The sequence below is a fragment of the Sorex araneus genome, chromosome 2 (genome assembly GCF_027595985.1).
Source record: "Sorex araneus isolate mSorAra2 chromosome 2, mSorAra2.pri, whole genome shotgun sequence".
NCBI classification, from domain to species: Eukaryota; Metazoa; Chordata; class Mammalia; order Eulipotyphla; family Soricidae; genus Sorex; species Sorex araneus.
In genome coordinates, this window is record NC_073303.1 from 144,774,507 (window position 1) to 144,798,256 (window position 23,750).

General features: G+C 37.8%; 1 pseudogene; it reads right to left on the reverse strand.

Moving 5' to 3' along the window:
* Window positions 1–21,933: 21,933 nt before the first annotated feature.
* LOC129402716 (U2 spliceosomal RNA) lies at window positions 21,934–22,007 on the reverse strand (annotated as a pseudogene).
* Window positions 22,008–23,750: the final 1,743 nt, after the last annotated feature.

Here is a 23,750-nt window from a genome sequence, read left to right on the forward strand (position 1 = left end):
TAGAGATAATTCAATATATACTTATATTTGCAATTGTAACAAATCATGCTGTCTAATATAATATATTTTTACTTAAATTAATTACAATTTAATAAAGTCAAAAACTGAGTTCCTTCTTAACATAAGCCAAATATGATAAGGAGCTTCTGTATTGGTCAGCCTATGTCATCTCAAAAATTTCTCTTGGAAAATACTGATAGGTAAAACTATGTAAAATGTGCTGACTTGATATCTGAGTTGATTAGATGAAGTTCTGAATAAGAAAATTTAAGCATCAATTTAACATTTTTTAATTTCACATAGAATTCTCTTAGATTCCATAGAAGTGACTTTAAGAATATCTAAATTTTTCAGAAATATGTGTTAACATACTAAATAACTCAGTGAATAAATGCTAAAATATAAAATAACCATTTAATCATTTAGCTAGGGTTTTTGAGCACCTACTATTTTATGAGTTTAAAGTGGCATGTTTACTCATAAAATAAAAACAAGATTCCTCATTGACCTGAAGAAACTGTCTTCTAGCTTACAGAGGGGCTGAAAGATAGTACAGTGGGTAGGGTACTTACCTTGCACTGTACAGACCCCTGTTTAATCCCAAGCGTGGTCCCAAAGTCCTGCCAGGATGATACTTGAGAGTCGAACCAGGAGTAAGTCTTGAGCACCTCTGCTTGTGTCCCTCCTAATCCTTCCCCTCCAAAGAACGAAACAAGGAAAATTAAATAAAGCTAATAATAGTAGTAGGTGCTCTAAGAACACTGTGGAGGAATGATTTATTAGAATTAGATAGAAGAGAAATAATAATAATTCATACCTTATTAATTTTCCATATTTTTGTGATACAAGAAGAAGGTGGATTCCTTAGAATGGAGGAGAAAAAAATTCATGGAATATTGCTCTGCATTATTTAGCATAATCCTTAATACATAATAGATGTCTAGAGTACCAACTGAATAATTTAGCAAGTGCTAATAATTTATAATTTTTTTGCATGTTTACTCTTAAAATTGTTGCTTCTATTTTTTAAAAAAAGATTAAAAGGGGGTTAGATCATTGTGTGATTATAACCCAAACACAAAAGCTAGTAACTATCTCACAGTGATTCAATAAAATTTTTTTAAAGGGGGGGCTAGAAAGGAAGTACAGTGGGTAAGATGTGTGCCTTGCACACAGCTGACCTGGGCTCAATCTCTTACACCCCATATGGTTCCCCAAGCCTTCCAGAAGTGATCCCTGAGTACATAGATCCCCTAGGAAAGCCCTAAAACAAAAACATAGAGAGAAATAGGTCCTTCTTTAAAGGAAGAAAAATGTTTGAACTTTTATATATTTTCAACACACAGTTATTCTCCAAAGTGATCATTTCCAAAGTACTCCCATGATAATCTCTCAGTATCTTTATTGAAAACCATAATGACCCCAGAGAGACAGGGAGACAGAGGGAGAGAGAAAGAGGGAGGGAAGAAGGGAGAGAGAGAGGGAGAGGGAGGGAGGGAGGGAGGGAGGGAGGGAGGGAGGGAGGGAGGGAGGGAGGGAGGGAGGGAGGGAGGGAGGGAGGGAGGGAGGGAGGGAGGAGGAAAGTGCCTGCCAGAGAGACAGGCTGGGTGGGCGTGGGTTTGCAGGAAAGAAACTAGGGACATTTGTGGTGGGAAATGTGCACTGGTAAAGGGATGAGTGTTGGAACATTGTATGACTGAAAACTGAACATGAACAACTTTGTAACTGTGTATCTCATGGTGATTCAATTAGAAAAGCTATAAATCATTTTAGAAAAGGAAGAAAAATGACTTCTAGAAAGGTATGTGAACAAAAGTTCAAGTAAGCATCAGTTTCTTAAATATTAATGCATTTTAGTTTACACTTACTTTTGCAACAGCCAAAGTGCCTTATAGATGAAAATTTATTTTCTCCTTCTTAATTTTATGTGAATTTATAGGATTGACAGGAACTATACTTTCTGATTGACAGGAAGTATAGTGAGTTTGATCTCTAATTTCCAGGTTAAAAGTACTTTGGACTTAGAAGTAATGAAATCCTAGCTCAAATTTTTAAAAATATAATAATAAAAGGAATCAGGAAAATGCTGAATAGATTAAGGCTGCTGTGGTAACATGGTAGAGAGAGGAATCCATATATTATTATAGTAAGGCAGCAATCAGCATTCTTGAATATAGTTATGTCTTGGGAAGTTCCAGACTACCATTTTACTCTTATAGTTGCAACCAGATGGATTGTCCAGGTCCTTCTAATCTGTACTAGACAACTCGAATAATAAATATTCAACAATTAGCACATGTAAACTACACTTGTTGCGCTTCTCTAACAATCACTAATGAGGACATTAGTTTTAAATTAACTATATAGTTTGGGTTTGGGCGAGAACAATCATTCAGCACAGGCATCAATTTGAAGATCCTTATAGGACATTAACCAGTTGCTAGACAACCACATGTCCTAGAAGATTTTAAGTTAAGCTCCAATGATAAGCAAAGATCAGATTTTTCAGTTTTTTAATCTTATTATTTCTTTCCACCTGTACATTATGGAAGCTACAAATCTCCCAGGCTAAAATTTTGGAGAACTATAAAAATTAAAGAGTAAGGAAAAAGTATAGAGAATATCAATAGCAATCTTAAGTTCAGAAATAGAAATATTAGTATAGTTTGAGGTTGGTGACAATCTCAGATGAACTTCTATGAGTATCATACAGAATAGATAAATACAGGAAATCAGGTTCATTTTATAATTTCATATTCTGTTTTCTTTGAATGTGGGATAGTTAATTATTACTATTGTCAATGTAATGCTTCTAGAATATAAAATATAATTTTAAAATATTTTCTATTTCCATAGCACAGCGGTTGGGCTTTTGCCTTTCACGTGACCAACCCGTGTTCAATTCCTTCGCCCCTCTCGGAGAGCCCGGCAAGCTACCGAGAGTATCGAGCCCGCACGGCAGAGCCTGGCAGGCTACCCCTGCGTATTGGATAAGCCAAAAACAGTAACAATAAGGCTGTCAATTAAAGACGTTACTAGTGCCCACTCGAACAAATCGATGAGCAACGGGATGACAGTGACAGTGATTTTCTATTTGTTTTATTCATAATATACTGGTGTTTTCTCCAAACGTGCCTGTGACATTGTAATAGAGTTAATGTAAAAACTAGGGAACACTATAAATATTATTTTGCTAATGCAAATTGTTTTGCCTCAATGAGATATTTAGTCAAGTGTTTCTACAAGTAAGCCAAAATAAGAAGATGTCTCAGCTTAAATAAAGTGGACACAGTGTAGATATCTTGTAAAGTTACAAATGACTTGATTTGTTTTCTTTAGAGAACAGTGTCAGAATTTCAACTTTTGTTGGGCTTGTTAATAGAGTTCCAGTCATGGCTATGGGATTGCTCTACTGTGCATTTTGCTATAATGAAGCAGACCATGGCCTCCTCACTCTTTCAACCATTGAATCACAAACACCCAAATCAATATATTGACATTATAACCTCTAGTGCCTCAGAATGTGGCTTTGTATACTTAATTAGTTAAGACAATGTAATACAGTAGTAAGGTGGACTATGTTCTTATACCAAAAGGAGAAATTTGTACATATACCTACACAGTGTGAATGTATATAAAGGAAGGAAGGAAGAAGAAAGGAAGGAAGGAAGGAAGGAAGGAAGGAAGGAAGGAAGGAAGGAAGGAAGGAAGGAAGGAAGGAAGGAAGGAAGGAAGGAAGGAAGGAAGGAAGGAAGGGAGGAAAAGAAGGGAGGGAGGAAAAGAAGGGAGGGAGGAAGAAAAGAAGGGAGGAGGAAGAAAAGAAGGGAGGAAGGGAGGAAGAAAGGAAGGGAGAAAGGGTGGGAGGGAGGGAGGGGAAGGAAAGAGAAAAAGAAAGAAAGGAAGAAAGAAAGAAAGAAAGAAAGAGAGAAAGAGAGAAAGAAGAGAGAGAGAAAGAAAGAAAGAAAGAAAGAAAGAAAGAAAGAAAGAAAGAAAGAAAGAAAGAGAGAAAGAAAGAGAGAAAGAAAGAGAGAAAGAAAGAGAGAAAGAAAGAAGAAAGAGAGAAAGAAAGAGAGAAAGAAAGAGAAAGAAAGAAAGAAAGAAAGAAAGAAAGAAAGAAAGAAAGAAAGAAAGAAAGAAAGAAAGAAAGAAAGAAAGAGAGAAAGAGAGAAAGAGAGAGAGAGAGAAAGAAAGAAAGAAAGAAAGAAAGAAAGAAAGAAAGAAAGAAAGAAAGAAAGAAAGAAAGAAAGAAAGAAAGAAAGAAAGAAAGAAAGAAAGAGAGAGAGAGGGAGGGAGGGAGGGAGGGAGGGAAGGAGGAAAAAAGGAAGGAAGAAAGAATAAAAGAGAGAGAAAGAAAGGGAGAGAGAAAGGGAGAGAGAATGAAAGAGAGGAAGGAAGGAAGGAAGGAAGGAAGGAAGGAAGGAAGGAAGGAAGGAAGGAAGGAAGGAAGGAAGGAAGGAAGGAAGAGAGAAAGAAAGAGAAAAAGAGAAAGAAAGAAAGAACATACAAAGTCAAGAGTGATATTACTGAGTTCAAAGTCAGGTGGCATTGTTTCTCTTTCCCTGGATCATCTTTCCAAGTTTGGATAATACTACATTTTCATATTTGCATGTCAGAACTAGGAAGCAATGACCCAAATAGACACAAAAGCAGAATTGTAAAGGAAGCCCCACCTTGTCAGAGATAACAAAGGAAGACATCAAGACACAATGGCTGTGCCATCTTTCCGCACTCAGCAGTGAAAAATCCTGGCCTGCGGGGACCATACTGAGCCGATAACACCGGAGTGCCCCAGATGGAGCAGGTGCAGTCTCCCCGCCTTCTCCAGGTGGAATCCTGGCGACCATGAGCTTCTACAAACATGGCTCTAGTATCTGGGAACCAGGACCATTTCTTCAAACCTCATGGAGGCACGGGAATTGGGCAATTCCATCCCAACTTCCAGCCTGCCCCTGACTCTGGAAATCACACCCTCAACCCACCCCCAGCGCCATCTTGCTGCACTCAGCAGTGAAGAATACTGGCTGGTGGGCACCACAACACCAGAGAATGCTCTGGACCCCAGACCGAGCTGATAACACTGGGGTTTATCCTGATATTAAAATAAAAAACACTCAGAAACGGTTCCTCCACTCCTGAACAGCCATGATCCCAGAGGCACACAAAGCAATCGCGGAACGCAGTGGCTGCTGGCAGAAATAGCTCTGGACTTGATTACTAAAATATCAGAATTCCAAAACCACGCGGCTGCTGTCACATCATATGCTCTTCATTATCAGCAATAGAAAACAAATGATCTAATGATGCCTTTTCAGCAGGTTTGATTGTTTGGGGACATTCCAAATAATAATAATGGGTTTTCTGTCAAAAATTGAATGTGATCAAAGTAAAGAGAGAGTAAAGTGAAGATCATCTGCGACACAGGCAGGGTGGGGGGTGGAGGGGGGTAAACTAAGGTTCTTGATGGTGGAACATGTGCGCTGGTGAAGGTATGGGTGTTTGATCATTGTATGACTGAGACTTAATTCTGAAATCTTTGTAACTGTTCTCACGATGATTCAATAAAAATAATTTAAAAAGACACAATGGCAGTCATGAATTATGGAAAGTGTGTGTTTATAGGTGTGTGGAAAAGAATGTCAACATCACAAGCTTCTGGCTGAGGACAGATGAGGGATACACACAAGGAACACAGAGGCAAATGGTTCCTTACAGAAATTAACCAGAGAGAAGTGTACTAAAGTATAAATGTACAGTTATAAGATCCAGAACAAGAGAGGAAAGAAAACAAGCAGAATGCAAGAAGTATATGGCAGCAAAAGTTTAAAGGCAGATAAACAGGCAGGGATACTGGAGTGGAGTGGTGAAGAGAAGGGAAGGAATGATTATCTACAATTCCAGCATGCCAGCACAGTGGGACAAAATTCAACTCTTCTTCTTATGTTTCCTAAGACTGTCCATTCAGCATTTGGAACTGAATGGAACAGCATGCCCTAGAAATAGTTTCTATTTTTATGCTTCAGGACAAGAAAGAGCATTTTATCTGCTTTATCTCTCCCTCTATTTACTCTGACATATTTATCCTTCTCATGGTGAGATTGCAACAATATTTCATTGCATTTGAAAAAGTATACGTGTGTATATATTTCAACATTCAAAAAATTCAACATTTTAAATAACTTTCATGAATATATGGTGGGAAATTTGTAGGCATTAAGGGAAATATTCAGCAAATTCTTTAAAGGTATTTTTTGTCACCTGGGAAGAGAAGCACATTAATTATACTCTATGATCAAGCAACAATTCCTATTAAGATAGCCAAGAATTGGGCAAGTATTATCAGCGGCTATATTTAGCTAAGGGCCAATTTCGACTTTGCACTCCAGTTGAGCCAGACAGGAATGTAAAATAGCACCATCGAGACTCCTGAGGGAGGTCTTCAAAGGAAGACTGCTGAGTAAAGGAAGAAACTTTGCTCCAATAAAAAGGAAGGAAAAACAGAAATACAATTTTTGGTCCCTTTTTTCAGTTTCATTAGTCAACTTCCTTCCCTAGTTGTTATTAGGAAAAGATGTCCTTCAACTTCCACACACTCATACACTCTCCCAAATTATATGAACCATCTACAACAGTTAATTTATCCCAATGTTCTACTTGCAGTGAATGTCATCATATGTAAAATAAAAATAGAGTCAAATAAAAAGAAAAAAATAGTAATGTCTTCATTTGGTCATTAGATTTATGGTAACACTTACCCAAAATGTGTTTTCTTACCTGAGATTAGCAGTTCTAACCTACATGGAGATCTGGAAGTCTGGGCTGGAATCCAGACGACTAAAATATATCTTTGATTACACTGCATGGTGAAATTAAAACGAAGAACCAATCCAATTACACATAAGTGCAAAAATGGTGGGGAAAGCAGCAGAAATACGATAGTAAGCAATAGAGCCAAGAGAGTGGTCCCACTTAGGGGCGCTTCCCTAATATAAGAGAGAGTATTAGGGTCTTTGTGTAGAACTCTAACCCTTCTGAAATAAGACATCTCCAGGAGAAAGGCCCAGGTGATACTACATCCTTAAACAGTGATTTTTCAGATACTGTTTGAACCCTTTCAAGGTTTAAAATATTATAACGTTTCTTGTCAATCTCATCTACGGTTAGACACCTATTAACCAGAAAAGATTGTCACAAGATTTGAATTTGAAAGTTCTGCTTTTTCACTATCTTTCCATTATCTTTTAAAATAAAATTAACTTTTCTACTGAACAGCAGGCCTTGCCAGTACTTCCTATTCTTTCAATCCAGCCGTTCATTATTCTTATGTTGTTGGAGGCTTTGTGGTGGTGGTTTTTTTTTTTAATTGTGCTCCTGCTGGACTTTTGCCTCCCTCAACTAATTTTTCCAGTTGTCTTATGCTCTTTTGTACTCAGATACACTTTCCTCCCCATCAATTAAAATAGCTGAGCTTGCAGGAGCTCTTTGTGCAGTCACTTTAGCGTCTAACTAAATATGCCTTTTTCCTTTTCTAAGAAATGATTCACAATTTCATTCAGTATATATTTGATATTTTTCAAAGAGTTATAGCTCTTTGAGGTACAGAATAATAGTTTATTAGTGTTAATTATCAAAGCAGGGATGGCATAGAGGTCACAATGAAAAAGAGAGACCATAAATCATAATGTGCCCAAAGAGTACATACTGGTGGTCAAATGAATACTACTGTAGTCATTCATTCCATCTAGGTAGCCCTGAAGGACTACCTAGATACCTAGACTACCTTGGTACATTTATGATAAGAAATACAAGCTGCTGAAACTCTATGAGTTTCTGCATAGAGCAGGAGAACAACAGCGCCCCATAGGAAGTGAATGCTGACAGGGGCCCTCTCACTGGCTTTGCTTCTGACAATCAAATTCAAATTTTTGCTTCAACAAAATTACAACTAACAATGAGTCCCAGGTATCTGTGTGGCTGCAGAGTGATTAAAAATCACAGGTATCACATCCACAAATATTAAAAGCAAGAACATGATGCAAATGTTTGTGGAAGTCAGGCAGGAAGCAGAAATGATTAACTCGAGATAAATGTAGGACAAAACAAATGGTAAAGGCAATGTTGAGAAGAAGTCATAATCATAGCAAATACTGAGATAGCACTTATTGGGAACAAAGTATAAATCGAAGGGTTTTGTAATTAGTTTATTTTACCCTCCTCAAATTCAACCAATACTTAGGTTCCTTTATTATGCTCCAGTTTTGAGGTAGTAAGTCTAAACACAAATATTTCAAGCATTGAGCACGAGGGCAATCTAGTGCCCGCTTGAGTAAATCAACTTAATATGACTGAGTACATATTAAGTTCTAGATTTCATTTCTGATATCTGATGGCCCCAACATCACCTGGCGTGACTCTGTGACTCTTGGCCACCACTAATGTACACAACAGTAACACCAGCATAAAAATGGGAAAATTACAAGTAAAGGAGACATCTATTACTCATGTTCAATTACTTGGTACATTTATGATAAGAAATACAATGCTGCTGAATCTTTTGATTCAGGTTGTGGGTATAGTTATTGATGTTCAGAAAATGCTGATTATCAAATGGCTGAGGACATATATGAGAAACCTTACTTCTATATGCTCTCCTTGTACTCAAATGGTAGCTATACAGCCTTAGGAGTTCATATATCTTAAGTCTGTAGATATTTCAGTTCTGGGTTCAAATTTTCATCATTTCTAATTTTGATTATTTCTTTTCCTTGTCGGTCTCCAAGATTCTAAGTCTTAACCCCCTGCCCCCCAATCCTCACATTTTCCGATCTATTAACCATTATCTGGGGGAACCTCACTAAAAATAATCTTATTCATGACCAAGCTATACTCTAAACTATCCTCTTACTTAAAATGCCTTAATATATTCTTTGAGAACAGAATTATTCAATTAGCTAATCCAAGGATATCACAAGGAAAGTATAATCCCAAAATATTTCTGTAATATTGATGGAAAGTTTCTAACCAAAAACTAAAAAAAAGAATTCAATAATATAATTAAGGTTATATACCATAAACAAGCTATATATATGCCAGAAATATAAGGTTTCTATAACAAATGAAAGTAAAACAATGTACCACATTAGTACAATATAATAGACTTGTTCATTATATGTAATGAATATATTACATCTAATAGGCTTATTCTCCCTCCTGGAGAACCTGACAAGCTACCAAGAGTCTATTTCCTGCATGGGAGACCCTTGCAAGCTCTGCATTGAGTATTCATATCCCAAATACAGTAAAAGATATATACATACCTCTTGAAGAGCCTGGCACGCTACTGAGAGTATCCCGCCCGTACAGCAGAGCCTGGCAACCTACTCGTGGCATATTCGATATACCAAAAACAGTAATGATAGGTCCCATTTCTCTGACCCTAAAAGAGCTTCAAATCATTGGGAAAGACGAGTAAGGAGAGGCTGCTAACATCTCAGGGCTGAGTGTAATAGAAATGTTACTGGTGCCCACATGAGTAAATCAACGAACAACAGGATGACAGTGATACACTGATATACCACATTAGTACTATAAAGCCAATACCCATGTTATCTCACTAAATGCAGATAAATCATTTGACAAAAGCAAACAACTTTTTATAACTTAGAGTCATTAAACTATGACTGCAAGTTTAACTATTCAAACTTCCTCAACCTGATAACATCCATCTATAACACATACACACCCACAGTTTAGGGATATGGAGTAAGCAATAGATAATGTGGCTTGTAAGTATGAGGCCCTGGGTTCAATACCTGGCATCATGTAGCCTCAAACCACTTCTGAATGGAAATATGCCATCTCTACTCCTGCACTACTAAATATGGCCTAGATGTGGCCATATCTAGTAGTTATGACCCCTGAGCACCATATTAACAACAACAAAAAATAATATGTCACATTTAATTTTGAAAGAATGTTTTCATCCAAATATAAAGAATAAGATAAGGTAATGCACTCACAATTCTGGTAAATTTTGTACTAATGTCCCTATAGCCAGGGGAAAAAATAGGTATTAAGTGAAAATACAAAAATTCACCTTCAAAGTAAAGCAGACACATGGGGAATATCTGTAGAAACCCCTAAAGTTTAATGAGTAAAGATAATAGCAGACACTCCCAGTACCAAATAGCCTTGTAACCTCTCAGATAATTGCTATAAAGACAACATGACAAGGATATTTAATCATCTCAAAGAAATGATGGCATGGGTATTCAGCAAAGAACAAGAAAGTATGAGAGCCAAACTAAGAAAACTATATTTTAAATTACAAAACTGGAGTATGATAGGTAAAATATTAAATGCAATAGAAGCCCATGAACAGAGCACTCAAAAGTGGCTGAATGAAAAATTGGTGAGCTCTAAGATGAGATGTAGGATACCTCTAGAAAACAATAGAAGATAGGAAAAATATCTGAAAAGAAATGAATACCACAATAGAGAACTATGAGATAAGTTCAAGAGGAACAATATAAAAATCATTAGAGTCCCCAAGAAATAGAACTTAATAAGAATAGAATTTAACAAATAATCATAGGGCAGAGAAACAATAAATAAGAATTTCCCAGAGTTAAAGAGTACATGCACCTGATTCAAAAAACCTGAAGTGTCAAAAAAATAGACATAAATAGAAAAATTTCAAGACATACTGTAATCAGAGTAACGAAAGCTGAAGACAGAGACAGAATTTTGAAATCAGTAAGATCAAAGAAGGAACTTCCATGCAAAGTAATTCCCATGAAAATCACAGCATATCTACGAATATACTCTACAGAGCAGAAGAAAATGGTGATACAGTAAAAAACAAAACTCAATGAAATGAACATCTCACCAAAAATACTCTATCCCTCTAATTATCATTTAAATTTGAAGGAATAAATATGTCAATGAACAAGCGATATTTTAGACAGTTCACAGCCGTGAATCCAGCTTTGCAGGAATCATTGAAGGAAAAAGCTTTTTTAAAAGAGTGGGCAAATTTCTCAACACTTCACCATTAAGTAAGGCATTAGCTCATGATGTATATGGTTGCCCTCTTTTAGATTTATTCCTAACTAGCTAAAGGTTTTATACTCTTTAATGTTTTAATGTTTGGGTTATTTTGGAATATTTTTTCATGCATGTTTAGGTAATTTTTTATATTTGTAGAGATTTTTCAATTTGTTAACGTTTATTTATTATTAATAGATAATTTAATCATTATCTATAATCACTATCACTATCATTCCGTTGTTCATCTATTTGCTCGAGCAGGCGCCAGTAACATCTCCATTCGTCCCTGTCGAGTGGTAGTGTAGCCTGATGGCATTTTGAGGGCTCTTTCAGGATCAGAGGAATAAGGATCATCGTTGTTACTGTTTTGGGCATATCAAGTACACCATGGGCAGCTTTCCAGGCTCTGCTATGCGGACAGGATACTCTCGGTAGCTTGCTGGGCTCTCCAAGAGGGCTGGAGGGTTTTGGGGCGGCCTCTAATCGCCTTTACCAGTGTTCCCAGTCTACCAAATGTAAGCTTTTGGTTGACTAGCTTGTTGTAATGATCTGCATGCTGACAAACATGCACCTGCCTGCGTCTCTGGGCAGCACCTGGAACATCTGCAGCTTCAGGTTGATTTCCTTCAGGTTGATGGAGTGTGCCCAGAGGTTGTTGAGCAGCTGGCAGAGCAGGACCCTATCACGGAGGGACTGTGCCAGGTCGAATACCTGAGCAGAGTCCCAGGTCACCTGGTGGTTGGCTGACAGCACCCCACAGTGGATGAGCCACTGCGCGCACTGCTGTCATGGCTTTATGTCTGAAGACACTGCGACTCGGCCAGGCGGGGAAGGTGGCGGGGAAGGTGGTGATGCTGTGGCCGCCGCTGGGTTTTTCCTTGCCCCACCAACACCATTTTTTCCAAATCTTGCAAAACAGCCGGCAATGTCCATCGGGAATCACACGTAGAGTTCCAGAAGGGATCATGCTTAGAGTTCCATAATATGCTTTCTAATATTAAACCAACATTATTTTTTTTAGAATGAAACACACCTTCATACTTTTATATGACTGTTCAGGTTTTCCCTTACATTTTTAAAGTTCTTCTCTCCTCAGTCTTGCTAAATCATTTATTATAGAATTTATCAAGAGAGTCTCTTGTCCGCACATCTGGCTGTCTTCCCCAGGGCCCATCGGAGGGGATGGGCTCCAGCTTCCCTCCCCGCCCCGAGCAAAGCTCCTGGCGGCCAAAGACCACCAGAACCTAGCCACAGCCATGCTCAAAGCCCCTCTCCACACGTTCTGACAAGCTTCACGCATGAAGATACTGGCAGAGGAACCCAGGTGTGTGTAATCCCATCAACAGCCAACAGCCAGAGACTTAAAAGCAAGCTCCCAAGAAGAGGCTGCGTGATATCTTATAACCTACTTTTCCCTCTGGGAGAAACTCGAAAGTTACTGAGAGCTTCCTGCCCACATTGGACAGCCTTGCAAGCTTCCCATGGTGTATCTATATGCCAAAGCCAGTAGTCAGCTGAATCTCATTCCCCTGACCCTGAAAGAGCCTCCAATGCAGCAGCTTCTAAAATCTCAGGGATAGGACGAATGTAGAGGTTACTGATACTGCTTGAGCCACTGGACGATCAACGGGATTTCGTGATCGTGATCGTGATCTATTTCATATAAATTTTAAATGGATTAGCATAGAATTATTCATGCTATTTCTTAAATTGTATATCTGTAATAAAATTCATTTTGGAAAAAAATTATCAATTTATTATTGATGCAAAATTGTGTGAAAATTTGGGATTCAGATTTACTCATCTGTATGTATGCAGTTGTCACCACCTCTACAATAAAATATTTCTCATATGTGAGAGATTAAAGAAAACATACTAAGAGAACAATAAGCAGTGAAAAGCATTTAAACTGGAGGCTTTTTCTATGGAAGTGAGTTTATGGGGTGAGGCATAGCTGGGGAAAGGATGAGAGGGGAACTCAGGATACTGGTGGAGGGAAGTGGATACTTGTAGATGTCGATGATGGGTGCATTAAACTAGCATTAGTAGTATTATAAATTGAAAAACCTCAATAAAATGGAGGGAAATAAATTAACAGGAACAAGAAATAATCAGATAAAAATATAGGCATTCCATAGTGATGAGTGGGAAGATAATTTCAATATGTCAATAACTACTCCACAATCTGATCTAAAGATGAAATCAATGTTTATTTTTTTAATGTCGTATATGCAAAAATTGACAAGATAGTCTTAAAATTCTTTTATTTTTAAAGTTTTTAAATTTTATTGAATCACCGTGATATAGTTACAAGCTTTCATGTTTGGGTTACAATCTCACAATGATCAAACACCCATCCCTCCACAAGTGCACATTCCCCACTACCGATATCCCGGGTATATCCCCCCTTTCCCACCCTCCCCCTGCCTCTAAGGCAGACAATATTCCCCATACTCTCTCTCTACTTTGGGACATTATAGCTTGCAACACAGTCACAGAAGTCATCATGTTTGGTCCATTATCTACTTTTGGCATGTATCTCCCATCCAAACTGGTTCTTCCAGCCGTCATTTTCTTAATGATCCCTTCTCTATTCCATCTGCCTTCTCCCCTCCGCTCATGAAGCAGTCTTCCAGCTATGGAGCAATCCCCCTGCCCTTGTATTGGCCATCCTTGGGTGTCAGCCTCCTGTGATGCTACCCTACACTCCACAAATGAGTGCAGTCCCTCCATGTATGTCCCTCTCTTTCTGACTCATTTCACTTAGCATGATACTCTCCATGATTATCCATTTATAAGTAAATTTCATCTCTCCTAACAGCTGCATAGTATTCCATTGTGTAGATTTACCAAAGTTTCTTTAACAAGTCATCTGTTTTAGGGCACTCGGTTTGTTTCCAGATTCTGGCTATTGTGAACAGTGCTGCAATGAACATATAGGTACAGATGTCATTTCTACTGTGCTTTTTTGCATCCTCAGGATACATTCCCAAAAGTGGTATTGTGGAGTCATATGGAAGCTCAATTTCTAGTATTTGAAGGACTGTCCATATTGTTTTCCAGAAAAGCTGGACCAGTCGGCATTCCCACTAACAGTGAAGGAGTGTCCCTTTTTCCCCACATCCATGCCAGCATTGGTTGCTTTTGTTCTTTTGAATGTGTGCCAGTCTCTGTGGTGTGAGATGATATCTCATTGTTGTTTTGATTTGCATTGTTTTTTTAATGTCTCTTTCTTCTCTTTCATTATTTGTATATAAGAAAGCCATGGATTTTTGGGTGTTGATTTTGTAGCCTGCCATTTTACTATATCGACTTATTGTTTCTAGGAGCTTTTCTGTAGAGTCTTTAGGGTTTTCCAAGTATAGTATCATATCATCTTCAAATTGTGATAACTTGATCTCTTCCTTTCCTATCTGTATGCCCTTGATATCTTTTTCTTGTCTAACTGCTATGGCCAGGTCTTACAGTACTATATTTAATAGGAGTGGCGAAAGCAGGCAACCTTGCCTTGTGCCCAATCTTAGAGGGAAGGTTTTCAGTTTTTCCCCATTGAGAATGATACTTGCCATGGGCTTTTGGTAGATGACTTTGACTATATTGAGGAAAGTTCCTTCGATGCCCATTCTGCTGAAAGTTTTCATCATAAATGGGTGCTGAAACTTGTCAAATGCTTTCTCTGTATCTATTGATATGATCATATGGTTTTTATTATTTCTTTTATTAATATGATGAATTATTTTGATTGACTTGAGAATGTAAAACCATCCTTGCATCCCTGGGATGAATCCTACTTGGTTATGGTGTGTGATCTTTTTGATGAGTCGTTGGATTCTATTTGCTAATATTTTGTTGAGGATCTTTGCGTCTGTGTTCATCAGGGATATCAGTCTGTAATTCTCTTTCTTTGTGGTATCTCTGTCTGTTTTTTGGTATCAGGGTGATATTTGCTTCATAGAAACTGTTTGGAAGTGTTTTTGATACTTCAATTTCCTGGAAAAGCTTAGAGGATTGGGAGTAAATCCCCTTTAAAAGTTTGGAAGAATTCACTAGTAAATTCATCTGGGTCAGGACTTTTGTGTTTGGGGAGACTTTTTATTACCGTTTCAATTTCTTTGATGGTGATAGGTCTGCAGGTATTCCAGGTCTTCTTGGCTCAGCCTTGGGAGGCTATAGGAGCCTAGGAATTTATCCATTTCCTCGAGGTTTTCATGTTTTGTGGCATAAAGATTCTCAAAGTAATCTCTGAGTATCCTTTGAATTTCTGTAATTTCTGTTGTAATGTCCCCCTTTTCATTTATAATTTGGTTTATTAGGGTTTTCTCTCTCCCTTTTTTTATGAGTCTTGCTTGAGGTTTATCGATCTTGTTATTTTCTCAAAGAAACAGCTCTTGGTTTTATTGATTTTTCGGATTTTTTTTGTTTCCACCTCATTAATTTTTGCTCTGAGTTTTATTATTTCCTTCCTCCTGTTCATATTGGGCTCCTTTTGTTGGTCATTCTCCAAGCTCTTAAGCTGTGAGGTGAGGTTACTTATGTGGGCTCGCTCCTGCTCCCTGAGGAATGCTTATAGAGCTCTGAACTTTCCTCTTAACACAGCTTTTGCTGTGTCCCAGAAGTTTTGGTAACTCGTGTCCGTATTGTCGTTCGTTTCCAGGAATCTTTTGATTTCCTTTTTGATTTTCTTTCTAAGCCACTCATTGTCCAATAGTGAGGCGTTTAATTTCCAGCTGTTTGATTTCATTTTCTGTTTGTGTGTGTGATTTATTTCTAATTTCAGCACATCATGGTTTGAGAAGATTCTTGATACAATCTCTATCTTCTTAATTTCATGGAGGTATGTTTTGTGGCTCAGCATGTGGTCTATCTTGGAGAATGTTCCACGCACACTTGAGAAGAATGTATATTCAGCTTTTTGAGGATGAAGTGTCCTGTATATATCTACTAAATCCCTTTCTTCCATTTTTTCCCTCAGATGTTGTATGTCTTTGCTAAGCTTGAGTCTGGTTGATCTATCAAGAGGTGATAAAGCGGTGTTGAAGTCTCCCACTAGTATTGTGTTGCTATCGATGTCTTTCTTAAAGTCTATGAGTAGTTGTTTTAAGTACTTTGCTGGTCCTTCATTAGGTGCATATATATTTAGTATTGTTAGTTCTTCCTGTTGTACAGATCCCTTTATCAATAAGAAATGACCTTTACTGTCTCTTGTGACCTTCTTCAGTCTGAAATCAATGTGGTCTGATACTAAGATGGCTTTTTTATGGGAGTTGTTCACCTGTAGGATTGTTTTCCAGCCTTTGACTTTGAGCCTGTGTTTGCTCTGACTGTTGAGATGTGTTTCTTGCAGTCAGCAGAATGTTGGATTCAATTTTTTAATCCATCCTGCCACTCTATGTCTTATAATTGGTGTGTTTAACCCATTGACATTGAGACAGATTATTGTTATGGGGTTTTGTCCCATTTTTATGCTAAAGTTTGGTGTATTTGAGGGTCCTGTCTTGTCTCAGAGTAACCCATTCAGTTGTTCTTGTAACCATGGTTTTGAGTCTATGAAGTTTCTGAGCTGTTGTTTATCTGTGAAACTGTGTGTTTTTCCTTCTGTTATGAATGAGATTCTAGCTGAGTAAAGTACTTTTGGTGAGTCATTTATTTCATTGAGTTTTTTCACTATATCCCACCACTGTTTTCAGGCCATGAGGGTTTCATCAGACAAGTCGCTGTGAATCTTAAGGATGCTCATTTATAGGCAATTTCTTTCTTTGATTTTGCTGCTTTCAGGATTTTGTCTCTATCTAAAGTTTTGGTCATTTTGATCAGGATGTGTCTTGGGGTATTTTTATTTGGATTTCTTCTAGCTGGTACCCTTCGGATCTCCTGAATGTGGTCACATATTTTCTTCAGCTCTGGGAACATCATAGCAATGATGTCTTTGACAGTTTCTTCTTCATCAGAGTTTTCTTCCTGTCCCTCTGGGACGCCAATAATTCTTATATTACTCCTCTTGGCTTCATCAAGATCTTCTCTTGCCATCTGTTCCCAGACTGTCAGTCTCTTTTCCATTTTCTGTTGTTTTCTAGAGAGTTTCTGGACTACATCTTCGAGCTCACTAAACTGTCCTCAGCAGCTTTTACTCTGCTGCTGAGGCTGTCCAGTGAGTTTTTTAATTCTCCTACCAGGTTTTTCCCACCTGACATTTCAGTTTGTATTTTCTGCATCTCTACCTTCAAATATTCTAGTATTTTTATTGGTATTGCTTTCCATTGTTTCTTTTAGCTCCCTAAACATCCTCAGTAGCTCCTTTCTAAATTCCTTATAAGAGAGGTTGAATAGCACTTCATTGCTGTTAGGGTCTTCTGGGCTAGCCTCTTCAACATGTAAGCTTGGTGGGGATCTGCGTTGCTTTGACATTTTGACCTATGTGGCTCAGCCCTTCACACTCACTGATATTATTCTGCTTATGATGCAATATTAATTTAGGTGGGCTTAATGAGACATTTGCTAATGTGTTTCTGTTGGTTCAGCTAACCTGGTGAAAGTTCTAGCTAAAAGGGTAACTTCTGGTTCTTGTGGAATATGGAGGGAAGAGAAGAAACTTGTGGCCACTAATGCTGCCGCAGCTCTGGGCAGGATCCCCGACCCAGGTTGGTACCTGGATTGGGTGGCAGAGAGAGCTTGCGCCGATATTCTTAATATTCTTATAAAATACAGAGAACTAAGTTTAAAAACTCAAGACATCTGTATTTTAAAAGTTACTGCAAAGCTAAATAAGGCAGTGTGTTATTGATAAAGCCCATAAATAAATCTCTGGGTAACCAACTTCCCTCTAATGGGGTACCAAGATAATTCAATAAGAAAAATAGCCATCAACAAATGCACCAAGTAGACATCTAGATGCAATAAAATTACTTGAAAATCTTACTAATATAAATTCTAAAGTATAGAAATCTTAGAAGAAACATATTTTATTTTACCTTGCAGAACTTGGTCTTGGAAACAATGATTTCTTAAATTTAGCACTTAAAGCACAAATCATAAATTAATAGAACTTCATTGAAACAAACCCTTTTTGCTTCAAAGAATATTATAGAGAAGGTGAAAAGTTCACAAAACTAGAAAATACTTTCAAATCTTGATAACAGTTAAGAAACTTGTGACTTGTGATTTGAGTGTATAAAGAATTTTCAAGGATTCCATAATCAATCTCAATAATTAAAGACATAAAACACATTTTTTTTTTTAAATTTTTGCTTTTGCACCATGAGATACAGAGTTCCAAAGCTGATCATGGTTGTGTTTCAGTCATACAGTGTTCCTCTGCCAGAAAACACAATTTTTAAATTCCTTTTAGATTTCATATATTGGAACCTTAATTTTCACTGTGAATGTTTGGGAAAAAAGGGACTTTATGGTGATAATTTTGATTAAAAATAGTATAAGAAGAGAATCAAATCCAACATGACCAGTATCTTATATGAAGAGCACTGAAGTTTATGCACATAAAAGAAGTCAGTGACAAATTGATCACTATAAGCTAAGGATAGAGATCTCAAAAGATCAAAAGAAACCAAGCTTGCAGCCACGTTGATTTTGGACTTCTAACTTCTAGTATATTCTATGAAGAAATATATACAGGTTGCTTAAGTCATTCAATCTGTGGCATTTTGTTAATGCAGGGATATTAGACTACCTTGAAGTTGAAAACCTCTAGAACCCAGCCACAGCCGTGCTCAAGGCCACACATTCAGATGAGCCTTATGCATGAAGGGACCAGCAGAGGAACCCAGTTGTGCGGGACCCCAGCAGAGATCGCCAAGCCTGATCAGATCTGAAGGGACTGAGCCTTCTTCAACCAGACCCCCCATTTTCCAATAGCTTGGCAGTCATACCACAAACTGCCTCCAGCACCATGTAATCTCATCAACGGCCAAGATCCAGAGACTATAAAACAAAACTCCCAGAAGAGAGCGACACAGAATCTCTTGGAGCCTCCATCCCTCTTGGAGAGCTCAGCAAGCTACCGAAAGAATTCAGCCCGTATGGCAGAGCCTGACAAGCTCCCCATAGCGTATTTGATACGCCAAAAACAGTAACAATAATGGGCCTCATTCCCCTGACCCTGAAAGAGCCTCCAATATGGTAGCGTTGGGAAGGACGAGTAAGGAGAGGCTGCTAAAATGATTTTTGCTCTTTGTGTTCTTGGAGCAAGCAGACACCATTGGGCTACATTAGCATGAGACAGGGACCAGTGGAGATGTGGAGACGTTACTGGTCCCCACTTGAGCAAATCGATGAGCAACAGGGCGACAGGTGATACAGGTGACAGGGACCACCCACTGGTGTTCAGGGACAACTCCTGGGTCTGTGCTCAGGTATCACTCTTGGTGGTGCTGAGGAGACCATATGGGATGTAGGGGATCATACCTGCTTCAGTCACTTGCAAGACAAATGGCCTACCCTCCTGCACTATCTCTCAGTCCCCCCAAATCACATATAGTAGGATTCTTTTTACACGTGATTTCTAAAATAGACAAATCCATAAAGACAAGAGAAAGATTCATGGTAGCTTGGGACTGAAGAGAAAAATGAAGAATGGCAGCTTAAGAATATCTTCTGGAGTGCAAACACATTCTGAAACTATATTTTGGAATTCATCGCAATGCGTATTAAAAAGAGGATTTCAAGCAAGTGAATTATATCTCAATAAAAATGTTCCTTTCTAAATATCCTTTAGTACCACCTGAAAGGGCTGGAGCGATAGCACAGAGGTTGGGTGTTCGCCTTTCACTCGGCCAACCCTAGTTCGATTCCTCCATCCCTCTCGGAGAGCCCGGCAAGCTATGGAGAGTATCGAGCCCACGCAGCAGAGCCTGGCAAGCTACCTGTGTGTATTGGATATGCCAAAAACAGTAACAATAAGTCTCTCAATGAGATATGTTACTGGTGCCTGCTTGAACAAATCGATGAGCAACGGGATGACAGGATGACAGTGACAGTGACCACCTGAAGGGTCGCTGGAGCGATAGCACAGCGGTTGGGCGTTCGCCTTTCACGCGGCCGACCGGAGTTCGAGTCCTCCGCCCCTCTCGGAGAGACCTGGCAAGCTATCAAGAGTATCGAGCCCGCCAAAACACAGTAACAATAAGTCTCTCAATGAGAGACATTACTGGTGCTGCTCGAACAAATTGATGAGCAATGGGATGACAGTGACAGTGACCACCTGTAGATTTTCATTCAAGATCCTTACTTGACCCTCTGGTGCTTGATTTTTATCTTTCAGACATTATCTCTCACCACTTCACCATTTTCATTTTATTCCCTATAAAAAGATATTCCGTCTCTATTTTCCATGGGATTCAAACTCATTTTTCTCACACCCAATTCCAGCGTTCCTTCTTCTGAAACACCCCAATCAGCAGACTTGATTACTCCCAAATTCATGCTCATTTGCATACTTGTATACTTCTGTGTACTTAAGTATTTATTTATTTATTTATTTATTTATTTTTTCGAGGGCATCAGATAGCTTTCCTCTACAGTCACATGTTACCATTACAATAAAGTTATACTGAACAGTGGATTTCTTTGAAGTTCACCATTTTAATGATCGTGGATTTTAACAAGATGAAAAACCCTGATCATTGGTGCTTGTTGATGGTCTACAAATGATCCATTGATGATACCATAGTAACATTCCCACACAATAAAAATTTAGTGTAGAGACTAGAAATAATTTTTTCATGGTCTATTTCATTTGAAAAAAATATACAAACATGAAGAAAATAAACATGACACTTTAACTTCTTGCATGTAACTGAGAAGTTAATAAAAGATTGAAAAGTTAGGAGACAAATATTAGCAATCTATTTTTAAAAGTTTTTTATATCTCTCCCTCTTTGGATTCTGCCACATTTTTTAATTTTATATAAATGATTATTTCTTGGTAAATAACCATTTAATCTACTTCTTTAGTACTGTATTATACTAGATACATCCTTTAGAAAGAGGATGTATACAACAAAGTCTAAACTGTGATATGACAATACACAAAATATGCCCCATTTTATTTGTCTGTATCTTTTATTTTCATATAAATTTGCTTTCTGATTTCAGGTTAACAGTGACAGATATTTTTATAGTTTTATGTATATTAAGTTTTTGGAGGTATGTGGTGCTGGGCCATATCCAGGGGTGCTTGACATTATTCTTGACTCTATATTCAGTGATCACTCCCTGGAGGAACTCAGAGAACCATGAAGTGCTGAGGTCTCAAACCAGGATTGGTTGCATATACAGCAATCACCTTAATCTGTACTATCTCTCCAGCCACTTTCCTAAACCTTTACTTATTATAGATGCAATATTTTAAATTTTCATTTAAATGATGGAAGATAATACTAAATATGCTCCACTTTTGTCACTCACATTCTTTATATTTGTAGTACCTGCATATACTTCCAAATTGTGAATATTTCTTTGTACATTCATGTAGTACTATAGATTTAATTTTGTTCTAAAATTCCTATGACTTTATACTGAGGTCTAGGCTTTTGTGTGTTGTGTCAGAGGGCAGTTTCATTTTCAAATAACTAACCAGTTTATTCAAGCACCATTTGTTTGCGAGAGTATACCTTTCGCCCATTGAGTTGCCTTCCTGTCTTTGTGAAAAATATGTTTTCTCTCTTTCATATCATTTCCAGGTTTCCCTCACTTAGTTGACAGGTTACAATGAGTGGACCAGGTCAGAGCAGGTTACTGTGACTTAACTAAAGTAGAAGGTCTTTCCAAAATATCTTTGTGTGGGGGTTATTGTTGATGTATAGATGATTTGTATTACTTTCCATATTTTTTAAGTTTTCTAAAATTATAGAACAAAATGATAAATACTTTATTTTTAGGTACATTTAAAATTTTTTTAATTATTGAAGTAACTACACTTGATCTTAGCCAAAAGGCTGAGAAGGGCTGGAGCAATAACACAGCGAATAGGGCATTTGCCTTGCATGCTACCAATCCAGGTTCGATTCCTGCGCCCCTCTCGGAGAGCCCAGCAAGCTACCAAAAGTATCTTGCCCACACAGCAGAGCCTGGCAAGCTACCCGTGGTGTATTCGATATGCCAAAAACAGTAACAACAAGTCTCACAATGGAGATATTATTGGTGCCCACTTGAGCAAATCAATGAGCAACAGGATGGCAGTGACAGCGATTGAAGTAACACAGTTTACAACAGTGTTAATTTTTATGCTTTTATGTTTGGGGAAGGTTAAGTTACTGTCCCACCACCATCACAAATGTGCCATAACTCTCCACTCCTGTTAGTAAGTCACTTCTCGCCTACCCCATAACACTTCACACCACCCCACTCCCTCTACTTGGTAACCTCAGTTCTTTTGTCACAGTCTAAGAATTTTTTGTCATTGTTCACTGTCCATCCCCTTGCTTTTTCTTTTCCTTTTTCTTTTCTGCTTTTTGGATCAACCCGGCAATGCACAGGGGTACCTCCTGGCTTTGCACTCAGGAATTACTCCTGGCGGTGCTCAGGGGACCATATGGGATGCTGGGAATCAAACCAGGTTAGCCACTTGCAAGGCAAATGCCCTACTCACTGTGCTACTGCTCCATCCCCTCCCTTTGCTTTTTCTTTCCATTCCACATTTGAATGAGACAATGAAGTATTTGTCTTCCTGATTGACTTTACTTAATGGGACACCTTGGATTCTATCCAAGTTGTAGCTAAAGGCAAAGCTTTTATCTTTTCTTTTCTTTTATTTGTTGGGGGGCCATCCAGCAGTTCTCAGGGCTTAGTCTGGGCTCTATACTCAGCAGTAGTTCTTGATGAGCTCCGACAATCATGCCTGGTACAGGGGATCAAAACCTGGTGGCTGTGTAAGAGAGAAGCGCCCTACTCTCTTTACTACAGCCCGTGTTTTTATTTGTTTTTCTATACAGAAAACAATGAAAATGCCTTCAAAATATGGTTTGTAGTTTAGTTTTTAAACTATAATTTATTAAGAATTCTGCATGATTTAGAATGAACAAAAAACAGATTAAATAGTGATTATTTCTTAAAGGGGAAAAAGAGTCCAAGAAAACCCCTTCAAAATACATTGATGTATCATCTTTCTCTGACTCTGATAGCAGTTATCTTTTCAAGGGTAGTTGTTGATGGTTGATATAGTGCTTTATCCTTACAAGAGTTATCTCTAAAAATATTTTAACCTTATAAAGAAAAAAAAATTAGTTGCATGTGGCTCTATGATATACATAATATTCACTTTCATTTCTCTGTGATTATTTTATCAAGGCTCAGTCTGTACTCACTTCAGATAAAAAATAAAACTGCTAAAATCTGAATATTCAGATCTGTCATTGTTAATAAGAATATTCCAACTGTGTGAATAGTCTTTATCACATTCCACTTGTGTGTAGAAAAATTACTTCATCAAACATTCTAGTCTGTAAAGAATAAATGTAATGAGAGTTTCAATGGTAATTTGTATAGTCTCACTTTACAATGAGAGGATTTCAAAAATGGCAAGATGCAACAACACTGTTTAAAATACAAATCTGAAAAATAACACATGTTAATATACAAGATCTTCATAAAAAGTTATAGGAGACATATTTTTCACATACACTCTTGCTGATTCTATATTGATCATTTTAAAATATTTGTCTCTTGGTATCTTGTTCGTATATCCACATATT